Genomic DNA, 19623 nt, shown 5'->3' on the forward strand with positions numbered 1-19623 from the left:
CAACTTCTCCTCCTCGCTCCCGAATGGCAGCTAAGCTGGACCAATGAGAGGGGAAGAAGGAAGGAGCTCGCGGGGCTCTGCGAGGTCACCCGCTCTCCGAAAGGGGCGGGGCCTAGAGGAGACCGGAGCCGATCCTAATGAGAGGGGGCTCAGAGGTCAATGAAAACTCCCAGCGGAACCTGCGAGGCGCGGAAAGCGCCGAGACCGTTGCATTCTGGGAAGCGTAGTTCCCACCCCGCGCTGGGATCCAGGCACCTCCTACGGGCTTCGGCACACGGCCGGTAGTTCCGGCCCCGGCGCCCCGCATACCGAAGGGACGCGCGGGTTGGATAGAGCCGTCCTGGCCACTGGAGGCCAGGCCGGGCCCAGCCTCGGCTCTACCTATAACAACGGTACTGTGAGCTCTTCTCTTCAGCCCCCGGCCTCCAGGTCCCAATTTTGTAACGAGGGTAGGAACTGAATGTCCCAAGACTGGACTCTGCCTCCCCGAACTCCAGGCCCAGACAACGAAGCGCTAACGCTCCAGTGCAGCGGGTTGTTAGAGCCCCTGCGCGCAGTGCTGGCCACAAACTGACCATACAAGACTTGAACCCCACAGTACAGGCTGCGGGACTCAGCATGCTTTGCTCACCTCCATTTTAAGCTCGTACTGTATTTTTCCAGAATCAAATCCTTCTTCTCTACCCTTTCTTACCCTATTGGGAGCTCCTAGATAGCAATGCCGTAAATATAATAACAGCTAACACTTACATAGTGCTTCTGTGCCAGACACTGTCCCAAGAGTTTTATCGGTATTAATTCATTTAATCCTTTCAACTCTGAGGGAGGAATTGTCCCCATTTTATAGGTGACCATATTTATTTTTATATCCCCTGCATCAGTGGCAGGTCCTAGAATGAATGATTTTATAAGAGGGCCATAGGTACAGTGATCAGGCTGCAAAGAGAACTTGTCTGTAGACAGCATGTTCAGAGCCAACGCTCTGCTTTACACTGTATATTTAATTTCGGTGTCTGGCGGAGATTATGACCCTTACCTCTGCTTAGGGCCAACCATTAAATTCATTAAATGAAGTGGTTTGTTTTTTTTCTTTTTTAAAAGTTTATTTTGAGAGAGCTAGAGAGAGTGTGAGCAGGGGAGGGGCAGAGAGAGGGATTGTCAGCGTTGTCAGCACAGAGCTGGACTGACAAGGGGCTCTAACTCTTGAAACTGTAAGATCATGACCTGAGCCAAAATCAAGAGTCAGATGCTCAACCCACTGATCCACCCAGGCATCCCTAAATTGTTTCTTTAAAAAGCTTTTGCTTTCAAAGATGTGTACTATACAAATAATACAAAATAACTATAGCCTTAGAAAATACAGATAGCACAATTTAAAATATCATGTGTAATTTTACCGCCATCAAAGACACAACTGTCAACATTTTAAGTTTTTTGCATGTTTGTGCATTGTAACTATACAATCCATATTTGTTTCAGAGACAAAGGAATGGAAAGCTCCCCCTCCTTGTCTGAGCAGACATTGCCTGAATGAGATCAGCCCAAGTGGATTAACATACTGAAGAATTTCCACCAGCGAGTCCAAGTACTGGAATAAAAACATGATGTGTCAGAAATGTGAAATTGAAGCAAAAGGAAAAGCATAATAACGTCACCAAACCCTTTCCCCCATTCACGTCGGCATGTTCTCCAAAATCCAGGAGGAGCAGTAGGGGAAGGGAAGAAGCCTGCACTGAACTGACAGGTCTGAGTTCCAATATGATTCTGCTTTGAGGCAAGTCACTTTTTGCTCATTCGTTCAGTCTCTACTAAGAGCCTGCCAATTTGCCAGATCCAAACAGGGTCAGTGTTTCTCTGGACATTTGCCTGAAGTGTCCTTCTCACCTCCATTGTCACTTCAATCAGCAAACATCCACCCTTTCCAAGAAAGCTCTACTCTCAGACATCCTAACTGATATCTTCCCCTGGTATCATCCACCATCCGGGCACCGTATGTTCACATTTGTTTCTGTGATTATTTAATCAGGTGTGTCTACCCAAATGACTATAAACTTAAAAGGAGAGGGACTTTGCCTTCTTTCCCCCTTATAGTACCAGCCAGTGCTTGGCTCAGGGGACTCCTCAGTACATGCTATAAAGAAAAAGTGGGATCTCTGGGGGGGGGGGGGGAATACAAAAGAAAAAGTATGAATGCTTTGAGTGTTTAAGAAGGGAATCTGATCTTATCTAGTATGTCCTTGAGGAAATATCCAGAAGGATAAGCCCTTAGGAGGTGGGAGAGAGTGTTCTGGGCAGAGGGATAGGCCCTAAGCAAAGGCTCTGAGGCTGGAAGGAGTCCCCTGTGCTTAGCAGAGAACAATGGGAGAAGAGGCTGAGGAAGGCCCAGACTCTGCAAGGGCTTGCAGAACTTGGACTTTATCTCAAAAGCTACGGGGTTTACATTTACATTAAAAAAAAATTTTTTTTTAAACATTTATTTATTTCAGAGAGCTAGAAATGCCCCTACGTTTGCATTTTAAGAAGATAACCCTGGCTGCAGAGTATGGAATTGATTTCAGAGCAGCAGTGGTAGAGCTGGGGAGACAAGTTTGGGGGGGATCACAAGGTCCTGCTGTGAGATGGTGGCAACTGGGGAGGAGGTGATGCAGAGGGGGAGAAGTGGGCCTCCTGACAGAGGTGGTTCCTGACAGAGGTGGGCCACACTGTTTCTCTCAGTGAGATGTCCCAGCAGGGTTCCAGTCTCCTCCCTGCCACTCCTTGGCAACCACAGAAACTTGACTTTATTTATTTATTTTTAAATGTGTATTTATTTATTTTGGAGAGAGAAAGCGCATTGTGGGGGCTGAGGGGAGAGGACAGAGAGAGAGAAGAGAGAATCCTAAGCAGGGTCCATGCTGTCAGCTCAGAGCCCAATTTGGGGCTCGAACTCACAAACTGTGAGATCATGATGTGATCTGAAACCAAGAGTCAGCCACTTAACAGAGGGAGCGACCCAAGCAGAAACTTGGCCTTTAAATCTGCATTAGGTATTGGAGTGCCCTATTCATTTTGTTTGGAGAAGGGATTTCCCTTGTTAGAAACAAACAGGAAGTCCAAATAATTTCCCATCAATTTATCAGACTTCATTTCTTTGGAAAAAGAAACATTCCTTTCCTGATTTAATGTTTTACATGTGCCCATTCTCCTTTATCCCAACTGTACTGGTAGCAGGTTTGGGTTTATTTGCAGGAGCCTCCCAGAGGCTGGAAGGATTCAGTTTAAACTAAGAGGGAGGGTCAGAACTAACAGAGCTTTCCAAGGTGAAATGAGCTATTTAGGAGGCTGTATAACCAGTGTCTTAGATGCTGTCAGGTGAGGAGTACCTACAATCAGAGGTTCCCAAATTCTGGTTCTACATCACAATCATCTGGGGATTTATTTGTTGAGTAGATCATCCGTTTATATGGTCCAAATTCAAGTGGTGCCCAAAAAGGCCTAGAATAAATCTTCTTATCCCTGTCCCAGCTACCCTGTTTTCTTTCCTGTTGGTCACCACTGTGGCCAGGTTTTTTTGTGGTTTTTTTTTGTTTTTTTGTTTTTTTTGTACCTCCTGGAGTTTGTGTCTATGCTAACAAGTATATATTCTCCAAAATATACTTTTTAAAAAAATGTTTGTTTATTTTTGAGAGAGAAGAAAAAAAACATGAGCAGGGGAGGGGCAGAGAGAGAGAGAGACAGACAGACAGAATCTGAGGTAGGCTCCTTCTTCACTGCCAGCACAGAGCCTGACGTAGGGCTCAAACTCACGAACTGCAAGACCATGACCTGAGCTGAAGTCTGATGCTTAACTGACTGAACATTTCCTGCCTCTCCCATATACACTTTTGATTTTTCACAGACAGTGATGTGTTATAAACATTGTCCTGAACATTGCTTTTTACTACTTTATATTATCTTGGAGTTGGTTCATTATTACAGAGAGTTCCTTATTTTTGTTTTTTTTAATGGCCACCAATTTGGGAAGCTTTTTTGAAAATACAGATCCTCTGGTCTCCCTTAGATATTTTGATTTTGCAGTTTCACTGTGGGGCCCTGCCTGGAATCAGTACACTCAGAAAGCTCCCTGAATTGTTCCGATACACAGCCAGGTTGGGGAACCACTGAGCTATATGGATTTTAAGGACATTGAGGACCACACACATTATTTTAATACATAATTTGTATTTGTACTGTGTTGTGCTGGGTAACAAGTTTTGCAGGATGATATTCTGAGGACAGGCCACGTCGTCCCATGGCTGGATGTTTGCTCCAAAATGACAGACTTTTCTAGCAGGAGCCCCTCCATTTTTTTATGGCTGCTTCCTGAACTGTTTCACCCACTCCTACTGCTTCTTCAGCTTTATTCCCAAGTTCCTGTCTCCAGTAGGAATCTCCCTCCTGAGTTCCAGCCCCTCATCTGAATCCACCTAGAATGGCCCACTGGCAATTCAGCTCCACTCCTCTCAAGTTCACATCCCTTTCCTTTAAAACCTATTACCCTCCCCAGTGCCCTTGGCAGGAAATGGCACCATCATCTTCTAGTTCTTCCTCCCCACTGTGCCCTGGTCTATCTGGACTCCCATCCCCTAGCCCCAAGTGATTTTGTAAATGCAAATCTGATCTCTTCCTCCCACCCGCTGCTCAAAACCCTTCCTGTACCTCCCATGTCACTTAAAGCAGGGGCTTCCATACATTTTAGACCCTCGGTCCAGAACACACATTGCAAAATGTTTCCATTGCATCATTTATTCATACTACATGCAATACAGCGATTTTCTGTTTTATTTTATGTCACTTAAGAAAAAATCCTTGTTACGAGGATTAATGTCAAAATGTTATGGTGGCCTACAACCTATAATTTGAAAAGCAACAGTGACAGGCTGAAGCCCAAAACCTGTGGCCCAGGACACCAGATCCTTTACTGTGAGGCACCCTCCTCTCCTCCATCTCCTTTTTCCCTCACAAGCACCCCAGCGCTAGCCAGACACTATTTAGGCCTCGCTGCTATGGCAGATCCCAAGGTCCATGGTGCCCTCCCCTGCCCAGTAGCACTATTTCAAATATTTTCCTCCGTTAAATCTGAAAAATTTCTCCCTTCTGCTTCTGTTCAGGGCGCTTAATACTTGGTTCAGCATCCCTATTCTTGTATTCATGCCTTCAACAAATATTTATTTATTGCTTACTAGGACAAACCCAGGGTTTGAAATAAAATGCCGGCAATCTCTACCCTCAGGGGGCTTACAATAATGGGATCATCACCATGATAATTGTTGCCCTTGGTGCAGGGGTGGTAGGACCTGGAGGAGGGGAGGAGATGGAGATGGGGAAGCCTGGAGGAGGTGGGGCACTTCCCAAAGGAGATTAGAGCTGCTGTCGAAGCTGGAAGGCTGGCATAGTTCTTGGTGTAGGTCCCTGGAAAAGGGGAATTTGGGGTGGGGTGAGGTAGGGTGCTTTCTTTCTTTCTTTTTTTTTTTTTTTAATTTTTTTTTTAACGTTTTATTTATTTTTGAGACAGGGAGAGACAGAGCATGAACAGGGGAGGGTCAGAGAGAGGGAGACACAGAATCTGAAACAGGCTCCAGGCTCTGAGCTGTCAGCCCAGGGCCCGACGTGGGGCTCGAACTCACGGACTGCGAGATCATGACCTGAGCCGAAGTCGGCCGCTTAACCGACTGAGCCACCCAGGTGCCCCATGTAGGGTGCTTTCTAAGGAGGAGGAGGAGCCCTCAGAAGCTAGGAGGTACAACAGCACTTCTTGGGAACTATTTCTGAGTTGCTCTAGCCAAGTCTTAGAATGGGCACAAGGGAGTGTTTGTGAGGGATCCAAGTGGGAGGAAGGAGTCAGCTCTTAGGACCTAGAGCTTGCCAAAGGGTTGGGCCTGTGGACAGTGGAGGGTGCAGATGGTGAGTGATAATGGGATCAGGGTGGGTCAGTGGGGAGAGTGGAGAAGCCTGCAAGGTGGGGGCTGTTCAAACAGTTCTGTTGAGAAAGGGTGATATCCTGAGCCAAGGCTGGGGCTTTAGCAATAGGAGGAAGGGAGTGACCTTGGGAAGGAGGTAGAGCTCATTGGATTTTGATAACTGAGAGTTGAGGGGGGAAGGGGGAGGAAGGAGTCTAGAATGATTCCTAGGTAATGACTTAAGCAACTGGGTGGATGGTAACTATTTCAACAATAGGCAGCACAGTTCTTGGAGGAATTTGATGAGTTTCATTTTGTGCTTGTGTACTATATGGGCTTGGCACTCAGGAGAGAGATTTGGGGTTCATTAGCATGAGGATGATAAGTCCATTGAGGGTGTGCAAAGAGTGTTTTGGAAACCATGTCTTGGGAGCACCAGAGTTGAAGAACTGGGTGTGTAGCAGAGGAGGTGTGTGAAGGTGGGGCTGGGGAAGGAACCACAAGGGAGGGAGTGGCCAGTCCATGGTTGAGATGTGCCCTGAAGGGAGTCATGGAAGGTGGCCAAATGGAGGTCTTGGTCATGTTGTGTGGGTGAGAAAGGTGGGAGGTAAGGAAGTAGCCACAGGAAGGCTCTGGGAAGGTAAGAGATGGCACAGAAGGTACAGTATGGCCCATAAGCACATCAAAGAGCACTTAAATGTCCAAGGCTTCATTATCATTTTAGCCCCAAGCACAGAACGACCCAAATGCCTACCAACAATAGAATGGGTAAATGGGGGTTCTCACATACAGCAATAAAAGGAAAGAACTACCCACAATATGGCTGAATCTCAGAATCCATATTGAACATAAGCCAGATGCAGAAGAGGGCATGCTGTTGATTCCACTGATATACAATGTTGAAAAAATAGAAGTCCAGGGGCGCCTGGGTGGCTCCCTAGGTTAAGCGTCTGACTTTGGCTCAGGTCATGATCTCAGCGTTCTTGAGTTCAAGCCCCGCATTGGGCTCTGTGCTGACAGCTCAGAGCCTGGAGTCTGCTTCAGATTCTGTGTCTCCTTCTCTGCCCCTCCCCTGCTCACACTCTGTCTCTCTCTCTCTCCAAAATAAATAAATATTAAAAAATTAAACAAAAATAGAAATCCTGCTTTTTAATCTTTGGTGGTAGAAGTGAGGGTACTGGTTGTCTGGGGAGGAGGGGTTCTGGGGGGTAACTGGAAGGGGATGCAAGGAAAACTTCTGGGAACAGGTCAAATAGTTTCTTAAGCTGGGTGCTAGTAGCATGAATGCGTTCACCCTGTGGCAATTCATTGAGCTGCATGCTCCTGATTTGTTCACTTTTCTGTGTAAATGGTATATATCGGTGAAATGTTTATTGTCAATAATAAAATTGTTATTAAATTATATATATATATATATATATATAAAATGGGTATATATATATATATAATGGGGTGCCTGGGTGGCTCAGTAGGTTAAGCATCTGACTCTTGGTTTCCGCTCAGGTCATGCTTTCATGGTTTCGTGGGTTCGGGCCCTGTTTTGGGCTCTGCACTGGCAGCTCAGAGCCTGCTTGGGTTTCTATCTCTCTCCCTCTCTATCTGTCCCTCCCCCGCCTGTACTGTCTGTGTCTCTCTCAAAATAAATAAATGAACTTAAAAAATTATATAGATAAATATAAAAATAGGAAATAAAACCTTCCCTTGATACACCACTTTCCCTTCCAGCTATATTCTTTCCCTTCACAGTTAAACTAAAAAAAGGAGTCTGTAATTTCTCTCTTCCCATTTTGCCTTGAACCCACTCCAATCAGACATTCATCCTCTCCACTCTGTGGAAATGGCATAGGCAAGTTTTTCAGGGAATCTTCATTGTGCTGAATCTAGTGACCAATGCGCGCGCTTTGTCTTATTCTGTCCAGAAACTGTCCATTACAACACTGGATACAGTTGACTACTCCCTTCTAGAAACGTTTACTTCACTTGTTACAGGACACTATTCTCCAGATTTTCCTGCTACCTCAAATTGCTCCTAAAAAGAGAGGCTCTAGAGAGGTCATGATAGAAGGAGCCATTTGGACCCTTAAGGGTGGGAACTGGGTGTAGAGAGAGTGCCTAGGGCCTCCTGGGTAAGCCAGAAGCTCTTACGCAGCTGCTGTGTGGAACCTGGCTAACGGTGATGAGGAGGAATGTGTGGAGAATGGATGAAGACTAAGAATATGAGTTTTACCCTGAAGGTAGTGGGTTTAGAAAGGGCCTCTGAGAAACTGTCATTCCTCTCGCCTTCCCCCATGGAAGATGGACTGGACTTATGGCTTGGTGGGAGTGGGGGGGGGGGGCAGTGAGGCAGGTCCCTAGGGTCCTGTTTCTTTCCCGAAAAGGTTGAGGACTTGTTTTCTGCCACTCTTCTCCCTGGTGGGCATAGGCATAACACCCGAGGAAGCCGCCAGAGGGCGCTTGTTTCCCAGGAGAATATTCTCTGGGAAAAAAATTGAGTGTTGCGGGCAAAAGAGGCAGCTATAATTAGAGCGACTTGGGCTGGAAGTTAAGCACGTGTGAAAATCCAAATGTACCCCAATTGCTGGGGATTGTTTCCAGAGCGTTTTGAAAGGTGGGGCCTGCTCAGGGCCAGGAGCCCCAAACTTATGTCGTTGGTCTCTCAGCTTGTCCTTTATCTTGTGTCAACCTCTTGACTACTCTTGATCTCAGTTTTACCCTCAAGGAAATGGGAGGGATGATTCCTGCTCAGCCTACCACACAGAGGCATTAGCAAGAGAGAACAAAGTAAATAGTGTGAATACTTTTCAGAAATTTGAAATGAAGTGTACTGGAGAAAAGCAGGGAACTGCTGATCCTCTCTGTCCCCCTTCCTGCCCCTGTGCTAATGCTGAATGTGTGACAGTACAGTTGAAACCTCTTACAAGGGGTGCCTGGGCGGTTCCGTCGGTTAAGTGTCCGACTCTTGCTTCTGCTCAGGTCACGATCTTATGGTTTGTGAGATCAAGTCCCAGGGGTGGCACCGTGCAGAGCCTGTTGGAATTCTCTCTCTTCTCTCTCTGCCCTTCTCCTGCGCTCTATCTCAAAATAAATAAATAAACTTTAAAAAACAACAACAGGGGAGCCTGGGTGGCTCAGTCGGTTAAGCATCCGGCTTCGGCTCAGGGCATGATCTCGCGGTCTGTGGGTTCGAGCCCTGCATCGGGCTCTGTGCTGACAGCTCAGAGCCTGGAGCCTGTTTCAGATTCTATGTCTCCCTCTTCCTCTGACCCTCCCCTGTTCATGCTCTCTCTCTCTCTCAGTCTCAAAAATAAATAAATGTTAAAAACAACAACAAACAAAAAAAAAAACACTTAAAAGCATAAAGTTGAACAAAAGTCAAAATGGCTGCACTAATGCTTTAGCAAAGCTTCATTTTAATTTTTTTTTTAACATTTATTTATTGTTGAGAGACAGAGCACGAGCAGGGGAGGGGCAGAGAGAGAGGCAGGCACAGAATCTCTAGCAGGCTCCAGGCTCTGAGCTGTCAGCACAGAACCCAATATGGGGCTTGATCCCAGGAACTGTGAGATCCCAGGAACTGTGAGATCGTGACCTGAGCCAAAGTCAGAAGCTTAACTGACTGAGCCACCCAGGTGCCCCAGCAAAGCTTCATTTTATTTTAAAAAAAAAATTTTTTTTTAATGTTTATTTATTTTTGAGAGAGACAGAGACAGAATGCAAGTGGGTTAGGGGCAGAGAGAGGGAGACACAGAATCCGAAGCAGGCTCCAGGCTCTGAGCCGTCAGCACAGAGCCCAATGTGGGGCTCGAACCCACAGAGCTGTGAGATCATGACCTGAGCCAAAGTCAGGCGCTCAACCGACAGCCACCCAGGCACCCCAGCAAAGCTTCATTTTAAAGTAACCTTATCCTTCTCTTCTGCAGACCTCCCCTCCTTCCTTCTTGACCTTTTAAAAATTTATTTTATTTTATTTTATTTTATTTTATTTTATTTTATTTTATTTTATTTTATTATTTCATTTCATTTCATTACTTTATTTTATTTCATTTCATTTCAGTATTTATTTTGAGGTGGGTGGGCAGAGAGAGAGGGAGAGAGAATCCCAAGCAGACTCTGGGGCTCGATCCCACGGAATTGTGAGATCATGACCTGAGCCAAAACCAAGAGTCAGGCACCAACTGAGCCACCCAGGCACCCACCCCTGTTTTTAAGTTTTATTTACTTTCTTTGGTAATCTCTACACCCAGTGTGGGGCTTGAACTCACAACCCTGAGATCAAGGGTCACATGCTCCACTGACTAAGCCAGCTAGGTACCCCCTTCCTGGCCTTTTGTTGCAGGAACTCCATCCTGAGGACATGACAAAAGAGGGTGGCAGCAGGTACACGATCCCAGTGGAAACTGGACAGATCCTGTATTTCCCTATAAACCCAGCCACTTCCTCTGGGCAGGCTTGCAGTTTTGAAGGCCTTAGCCTGCTGCAGCCTCCTTTGCCTGCCAAAGCAAAAAGCAGCTGTTCCTCTTTATCCCAAACTTTGTCTCCATGTTTTGTATTTCAGCTCCAGAGCACAGAGATCATTTTTCAACAACACACTCATGTGCACTACTGTGTGTGTGTACCCAGTGCTGGACATTTGAGACAGGTGATTCCCCAGCAGGTAGAGGTGATGAGGCCTGAGTTAGGTCAGAGGCAGCGGGCAGGGAATGGAGGACACTAGGGCAATAGGGAGTCATAGTAGGTTCTAGCGCAGTGGGAAGGCTTTATTCCAAAGGACCAAGTTTTCTTGTGAGCTTTCCTGGGGTCATCTCTCTAGAAATCAGAGGTCCTAGGTAGCAGCTGAGCTCTTCTTACAGCTTGCACTGGATGCTGTGCCCCCCCCCCCCGCCCCCGCCCTCTAATACACTGAGAGGAAACACTCTGTGCTGGTATCTGGAGGCAGCTAGAGACCAACAACCTGGACCTGTGGTATCACTGCCCTGTCCCAGTCTTTCTCAATCCCTGGGCCTCTGGGAGGTGAAATTGTTCCCGTGGCTCCCTCCATCCTGGTTGAGTTAGAACACCTTGCACCATCTGCCCACTAGCTGATTGACAAATGGTCACATTAGGCAAGGTGTTGTGTGTGTGTGGTGGTGGGGGAATTGCAGGTGGGAGGATGGGGCTGGGTTTCCAGGACCTATCCCTTTCTAGCCCTGAGCAATGCCTGCCCCAGAGGGAATTGAGATTGGACCCCTGATCCTTTAAGCCTAAAATCCAGACTCTAAGGCCTGCCCCAGCCCTTCCAGGATGTTTCTAAGTTCTGTGAAAAAAGGAGCAAATTTGAGGAAATTGGGATTAATCAGAGTGAAACAGGTTCCTTTTCTGCAAGACTCTTCAGAGCCTTTAAGAAGTTAATGTGTATTGTGAGTATCCAAGAACCCGCAAGGGAGGTTTTATGTAGTTATTTGAACGAGGGACGCTTTTCATAGAGAATCTTGCATGACCACTGTTTCATGGAACACACTCTGAGCCGTGTGGCCCCCACATTCATTTCACACATGAGGAAACAGAAACACAGAGGACAGAGGGGCTTGCCTTCAGCCCCAGGTTGGTGGGCTCTACTCTGAGTATGACCTGGGTCTCCCTTTCCTGGGAACACTCAGAGCCTTCCCAAGCGGGCAGGGAGGGGGTACCGCAGAACTACCCTTCTTCCTCACAGTCAGCCCTTTCTCCCATCTCTAGATGGGCTCAAGCGCCCGCTCATGTGAGCCAGGGCTGTGCTGTCACAGAGAGCTGAGGAGAGAGAACAACGCTCTTTCCTGGAAAGGTGTGCCCACACATTGCCAGCACTTATCTCCCCACTCTACAACTTTTATTTTTTTATTTTTAAAAATGTTTTAATTAATTAATTAATTAATTAATTTTTTATTTATTTTTGAGAGAGAGAGAGAGGGACAGAGTGTGAGTGGGGGAGGGGCAGAGAGAGAGACACAGAATCCAAAGCAGGCTCCAGACTCTGAGCTGTGAGCACAGAGCCGGACGTGGGGCTCAAACTCAGGAACCGCGAGATCATGCCCTGGGCCGAAGTCGGACGCTTAACTGCCTGACTGAACCACCCAGGTACCCCTAAATATTTTATTTTTTTAAAGTGATCTCTACACCCAGTGTGGGGGGTCGAACTCACAACCCAGAGATCAAGAGTCACGTGCTTTACCGACTCAGCCAGCCAGGTGCCCCCTTACCCTACAACTTTTAAAATAGTGGTATAAATTCATAATTTTAAGATTAATGATACGAGTTCTGACAAATATTTACAAGTGTGTAACCACCACCACAGTCAAGATGTGGAACATTTTCATTGCCCCAAAGCATTCCCTCGAGCCCCTTTGTAGTCAATCTCTTCTTCCCATCCCTGGCCCCTGGCAACTACCGGTATACTTCCTACCACTATAGTTTTGCCTCTTCTGGAAATTTCATGTGAATAGAATCATACAGTAGGTGATCTTTGGTATCTGGCTTCCTTCACTGAACATAATGTCTGTAAGGTTTATTTGTGATGAGTATGCTGGCATTTCTTTCCTTTTTACTTGTCAGTAGCATTCCGTCGTGTGGGTCTTCCGGTTTGATGGGTCTGCTAATGGGCGTTTGGCTTGTTTCTGGTTTTTGACTATTATTAATAAAGTTGCTATGTGCATTCTCATACAAGTTTTTGTGTGGAGGTATGTCCCTATTTTTTTTAAGTTCATTTATTTTGAGAGAGAAGGAGCACGCACGTGGGAGCAAGCGTAGGAAGGGCAGAAAGAGAGGGAGACTGAGGATCCGAAGTCGGCTCTGCACTGACAGTGCAGAGCCTGACAGGGGTCTCAAACTCATGAACCGTGAGATCATGACCTGGGCTGAAGTTGGATGCTTAACCGACTAAGCCACCCAGACGCCCCTCTTTTTTTTTTTTTTTTAAGTAGACTCTACATCCAGTGTGGAGCTTGAACTCACAATTGTGAGATTAAGAGTTGTGTGCTCTACCGACTGAGCCAGCCAGGTGCCCCACATTCTTGATGGTAAACACCCAGAAGTGGAATTTCTGGGTTGTATGATAAGTGTCAGAGCTTACCTTTTTCAAAATGATTCCTGATTGTCCTGCTCCCATCACCCACAGAGGGGAGTGGTGGGGGTGAGAGGGTGGGCTGAGGCTGGGAGAGGCTAAGGAGTAACCTGGGCCTCAGCCCTACTTCCATCTGTCTCTGAGTAGCTTGGTATCTTGGGTGAGTTGCTCTGTCCTGCCCTGGGCCGGCCTCACTTTACTCATTTGTGAAATGATAATAGCATCACAACCCTCCCTGTCTGCCCCAGAGGGTGTTCTGGGGGTGAAAGGAGATGGGCAGGGGATCTCTCTGGAAGCTTTGAGGGGCCTGTACTCTGAGGGATGGAACAGAGGTCAGTGGTACTTATGAGACAGAATGTGGTCCTGGAAGAGAGCTCTTTTCTCTCTCAAGTCCACGTGGACTTGACAAGAGCCTGAGTGGGCATGGGCTAATATTTTTTGGGGTTCTCAAAGGCCATCCATTTGCCATAAACACCTTGGAATATGGAGCTATAAAGGAGGAAGACCATTTTGCAAGGAGACCAAGGAAAAAGGTATCTCTGCTACTGTCCTATACACATGTGGCTACTTAAATTTAAAATAATGAAAATTAGGGGCCACTGGGTGGCTTAGTCAGTTGAGTGTTCGACTCTTGATTTCGGCTCAGGTCATGATCTCACAGTTCATGAGTTCAAGCTCTGCATTGGAATCTGTGCTGACAGTGTGGAGCCTGTTTGGGATTCTGTCTCTCTCCCTCTTTCTCTGCCCCTCCCCCACTCTCTCTCTGTGTTTCTCTCGAAATAAATAAAGGTAAATTAAAAAAATAAAACTTAATGGCAATTAAATTAAGAAATCAGTTGATGCTACACTAGCCACATTTCAAGTGCTTAATAGCCATGTGTGGTTAATGGCTACCACATTGGATAGCACAGACATAATATATTTCCTTGATCACAGAAAGTTCTAATGGACAGCCTGATTGAGCCCCCAAGATCTTTCCTTTGGGAGGGTCAGTATTGTTACACCACATGGTAGACTGAGGCAGGCCCCATAAAGGTCAGCCGGCTCATATAGAAAAGGATCCCAGTAGTTTCAGTGGGCAGAGTTCATCTCGAGAGAGCTGACTACACAGGGACCCTGTGGTTGGCTGGTGGGGGCGATGGCCCCTGAGATGGACAGGCAGACATGGTGAGGGCTTTGCAGAGGTAGGGTTCAGGCAGTGTGGAAAAGGAGGTGACCGGGTGGAGCAGATGTTGGGGGGGATGGTTTGCAAGTGGGAAGATGTGGTAGTTCCATTTAAGGCGTGGGCAGTGGGCCTTCTGCAGATTGCGAGGAGGCTGGGGAGCATCAGAGACTCCAGGAGAAATGAGCTAGGCCTAGTGAGACCATCTCCTTGGCCAAAGCCCCACAAGGGGAAATTGTGGCCAACGCCTGCTCTGAGTCCAGCTGTCTTCAGGAAGGCAGCCCTCTGCTGGGTGATCTCAGCAGGACTCTCAAAGGTCAGTGTTGTGTGCAGGTCCCAGCCTATCAATGAACAATGTTGTGTCTGGACCAGCCCTTGTGATTCTTATGACAGCAAGATGCCCTTCAGCAGAACCTTCGGGAAACTTTGAAAAAAAACAAAGGTTTATTACTTATGAGACCTGGAAATTACATGACACACTTGGGGCCACACAGCGAGGTTGTAGGGAGAGAGAGAGAGAGCATGAGAGAAAGCTAGCAAGAGGCTGGGGTTCTGCTTTTATTGGGGTAGAGAATGGGGGCTAGGGTTTCTGAGGCTCATTCTCTATTGCTGAATTTAAAATATAAGAACAGAGGGGCACTTAGGTCGCTCAAACGGTTGAGTGTCTGACTTTTGATTTTGGCTCAGGTCATGATCCCAGGGTCGTGAAACTGAGCCCTGCATCAGGCTCCTTGCTAAGTGTGGAGCCTACTTAAAATTCTCTCTGTCTGTCTGTCTGTCTGTCTCTCTCTCCCTCCCTCCCTCCCTCTGTCTCTCTTTCCTTCTGCTCCTCTCCCCTGCTTGCAGTCTCTGTCTCTAAAATAATAAACAAACAAACAAACAAACAAAATATAAGAGGAGGAATTTAAAGCATGGAAAGAGGAAAAGCAAGTAGCCCAAATGGACAGTTATCAAAATCTACCAAGATCTCTAGAACAAAGAAGTGTCAGTGGAGGGGAGGTGGCCTGGTTTGTTATCTTGTGGTGTGGCTGGCCTTGTGTTTCTTCAAGGTAGCCATCTGGAATGGATGCCTCTTTAAAGTGGATTCCTAGGTAATCAAAGCTTAAATCAGGTACTTGCATTACAAAAAAGAAAGAAAAAACAAAAAAACACCACCACCAATGGTCAGGGTTAACACCACAACCCACCCTGTAATGCCAAGGCATCAGAGTCAATGGTGAAGACATTAACTGCCTGGGTAGCTGATGAACTAAAAATCAGGGGTCATAACTCAGAAAGCACACATCTAAATAGGATTATAGTAGCAAATTTTATAATAATTATACAGGCAGTAGTCTGAAATCCAGTCTGTAACCACGTCCCAAGCTTGAAGGGTCTTGCCAAGAGCCATGAAAGCAAGTCAGTGATCTTGGGAGCCCTGGGAATCTGCATAAGGATTTGGGCAATATTGTGGAAATGTTGATATTTTGGGCCATCCCGTGTCATAGGTTTGAAGCTGTCTTGAGTTGGTGGATTGGTCCATATCATATTGAACCAGTCTCTTAGTCCTGAGAATAGGTCAGTTTAGTTAGAAGGCTGTGTTTATTTCAGGAGGTGGTGATACAGGTGGGTTCACCAAATCGAGCAAACAAATGCCTGCTTGACAAGAGGCATTTCTATGGAAATAACAACAACAATAGCAAATGGTTAATAATTGGAGCAGATTAATTATAATCCCAGGTTCTGAGTTCTGAAGGCAGCCAGTTGAGATGCTTTTAGGTGCTGGGCTTGAAGCATCTTCAGGGAGTGAGGGCAGGCAGTGGCAATCTGAATGATTTTCCTGGTTTGTAGTCTGAATGTCTCTGGAGATTTTTCTTTCTTTTTTAAAAAATTTCTTTAAAATTTCATTTATTTGAGAGACAGAGAAAGAGAGCACAAGTGGGGGAGATCTGGAGATCTTTCTGAGTGGCCCATAGTAACAGCAAGATTGTCCATATATGAGCTATTTTATTTTATTTTATTTTATTATTTTTTTTTTAATTTTTTTTCCCAACATTTATTTATTTTTGGGACAGAGAGAGACAGAGCATGAACGGGGGAGGGGCAGAGAGAGAGGGAGACACAGAATCGGAAACAGGCTCCAGGCTCTGAGCCATCAGCCCAGAGCCCGACGCGGGGCTCGAACTCGCGGACCGCGAGATCGTGACCTGGCTGAAGTCGGACGCTCAACCGACTGCGCCACCCAGGCGCCCCATATATGAGCTATTTTAATGATTTCTCTGAAGCTTATATCATGTACCATTTTAGCTTGTGTGCCTTTAAGAAAAGAACAGTTCTAGTTCTCAGTGAGTTCAACTCGGAAGGATGGGAGAAAAATTGGAAGCATTAGTCTGGAGACTTGCAGCCAGATATTGGAAGAAATAAGAAGAAATCCAGTCTAGTTTACAGGTAGAAAAACCAAACTTCAAAGATGCTTAACAGAACTAGAATCTAATATACACAAGTGTGTATTATAGTTTCTATTGAAATGTAACTTTTCTCTACAATCACCCCCATTTCTAGCAAAGATAAGCATAAGACTAATTTATTTGCAAATTAAGTCTAATTTCAATAAAATTGGCCTGATTATTTGCAAAAGTGCAGCAAGAACAGTGATTGACCTTATATGCTCTTTTAAGTCCGCTTTGCTGGAACTTTTCTCTCTCTTTTTTTTAAAGATTTTTAAATTTTATGATTTATTATTACATTTTTTAAAGTTGTATTTATTTAAGTAATCTCTACAGCCCACGTGAGGCTCGAAATCACAACCCTGAGTCACATGCTCTTCCAACGGAGCCAGCCAGGTGCCCCAAGATTTTTAAATTTTTAAGTAACCTCTGCACCCAATGTGGGGTTCTAACTTACAACCCTGAGATCAAGAGTCACATGCTCTACCAATCAAGCCAGCCAGGCACTCCTGGAACTTTTCATAAGAAATCTCAGATTAACCTTTTAAAAGTCTCTCCAGGCTAAGAAGCCAAGCCAAGAATTTGCCGTCAGACTTCACCTGGAATACCTATAAATTGGGTGAATTCTTGTCTTCTTGATGTCCCCCCAAATATCCTGACGTTCCTGGGCGTACCTGGAAGTGATTGCCCTTGCTCACCTGGTAAGGCTGCCTAGAACTTTGTAAGCAAGGTACCAGGCTGATTTTTCCAAATTTTATTGGCTCCATAAAGTCAACCTTAGTTTCTTAAAGCTGTCTGGTCATATCTGAATCTATATATATTTCTCTCAAATATGACATTGCAGTCAAAGTCTGGTAATATAACCAATATTTCCAAATGTGTCCTATTACAAGGAGAACAAATTCTGTATTTTTTTAATTGAGAGAGGGAAGGCACAAGTGAGCGAGGGCAGAGAGAGAGAAAAAGAATCCCACGAGGGGCAGAGAGAGAGCGTGGGAGAAAGAAGTGAGGTTCATCTGATGCAAGGCTCCAGCTCATCCAATGTGGGACTTGACCTCATGAATGGTGAGATCATGACCTGAGCCGAAGTTAGATGCTTAACTGACCAAGTCACCCAGGTGCCCCTCCTTTTTTTTTTAATGTTTATTTTTGAGAGAGAGAGAGAGAGAGAGAGAGAACACAAGCAGGCGAGGGGCAGAGAGAGAGGGGGACAGAGAGCCTGATGCAGGCCTTGAATCCACAAACCTTGAGATCATGACATGAGCCCAAGTCAGATGCTTAACAGACCCAGCCATCCAGGCACCCTAAGGAGAACAGATTCTTGTTGAGCTTATGCAAATAACTATATTGCCATAAAAATAAGAATACTCACTGAGAGTTTTCTAATTTTGGAATTATTGGGCAGGGAGAAAGAGTAGTTGTTTTCTCTTTGTTCATAAAGATATACTTTCCCAAATTGCTGTAAGTCATATATAGTTTAAGAGAAGAGGTTTCTTTAAATCTGGAGACAGCAAAACATTAAAGAACCAACAATGTTTCAAACAAAAATTCATAAAAATTATAATCATCCTCATCTATTCAGTTTCATGTAATTAATTCTTATTGATCTCGATCTTTAGTTAGCAGTTTTATGAAGCCATCAGTTTCTCCATTAGAGTTTTGAACATTTTTAAAAATGTTTTTATTTATTTTTGAGAGAGAGAAAGTGCAAGCTGTGGAAGGGTCAGGGAGCGGGTGCAGGGAGGGGGGGCAGAGGATCTGAAGTGGGGTCCGTGCTTACAGCAGAGAGCCCGAAACAGGGATTGAATTCACAAACTTCGGGAGCCGAAGTCAGATGCTTAATGGATTGAGCCACCCAGGGGCCCCTGAGTTCTGTACATTCTCATCTGTTCAATGGTAGGATCTGAATGTCATCACAAACCTGTACTTGTCAGAGTCCTTTCCGTGAATCTCACTGAAGATGAAGCACTTTTGCAAAAGCTTCAGAGTAAAACAATAGCTGTAACTAACAAAAGACTTAAAAATGGCCATGGTTAAAGATCTTATTAGAGTTCATTACAATGCAGTTGACAATGAAATTTGGTTATTTCTGTGACATACAACATTTCAAGATGATATCTAGATTTATGACTGACAACATTTTGCCAGGATATATCAGAATTTTAGAAGTTTCATACAATTTCTCAAACACTTATATACTTATACAAATACAACATAAAGAAGATTTAATATTACTTCTTACTTGACAATGCTTCCGATTTAATATATCAAATATGTCTAATTATTTTAATGTATCTCTTTTTATAAGGAGAGAAAACAGATCTCTTTTTTTTAAATGTTTATTTATTTTTGAGACAGAGAGACAGAGCATGAACAGGGGAGGGTCAGAGAGAGAGGGAGACACAGAATCCGAAGCAGTCTCCAGGCTCTGAGCTGTCAGCACAAAGCCTGATGCAGGGCTCAAACTCACGGACCGTGAGATCATGACCCAAGCCAAAGTCGGACACTTAAGTGAGCCACCCAGGCTCGCCAGAAAACAGATCTCTTAAGATGGTCCAGGGACCTTCTAGGTAAACTCAAAGTTAGTTTGAAGTCAACAAGTCTTCATTTGAAATTTGATTTTGGGGGGGAGTTTGTAAAAAATATCAAAATTTTTGGATGCTTGATTAAATAGGATTATAAGTCACTGTGAAACAATACCTAGTTATACATTTTTAAAGTTTTTTTAAATGTTTATTTATTTTTGAGAGAGAGAGAGAGAAAGAGAGACAGAGCATGAGCAGGGGAGGGGCAGAGAGAGAGGGAGACACAGAATCCAAAGACAGGCGCCAGGCTTCAAGCTGTCAGCACAGATCAGTACAGAGCCCAACATGGAGCTGGAACTCACAAACCACGAGATCATGTCCTGAGCGGAAGTTGGGTGCTTAATCGACTGAGCCACCCAGGCGCCCCTACTTAGTTATACATTTAACCAAAATGACAGTAAAAGACTTTGTAGGCAAATATAGAAAGTTACATAATTGTAAAAAAAGACTTTAGCTC

At 45.2% G+C, this 19623-nt stretch overlaps 1 long non-coding RNA gene across 2 annotated transcripts; it reads left to right on the plus strand.

Moving 5' to 3' along the window:
- The first annotated feature begins 33 nt into the window (after positions 1–33).
- Positions 34–17693, plus strand: LOC122487217. 2 transcript variants are annotated; one of them, XR_006298331.1, is made up of 4 exons: positions 232–392; positions 1480–1744; positions 13447–13526; positions 17133–17693. It is a non-coding gene; the product is annotated as an uncharacterized LOC122487217 (long non-coding RNA). The 2 variants fall into 2 exon arrangements; XR_006298330.1 differs by lacking the exons at positions 13447–13526; positions 17133–17693 and having other exon boundaries at positions 34–392; positions 1480–1778.
- Positions 17694–19623: the final 1930 nt, after the last annotated feature.

This window comes from Prionailurus bengalensis, chromosome A2 (genome assembly GCF_016509475.1).
Source record: "Prionailurus bengalensis isolate Pbe53 chromosome A2, Fcat_Pben_1.1_paternal_pri, whole genome shotgun sequence".
Classification (NCBI taxonomy): Eukaryota; Metazoa; Chordata; class Mammalia; order Carnivora; family Felidae; genus Prionailurus; species Prionailurus bengalensis.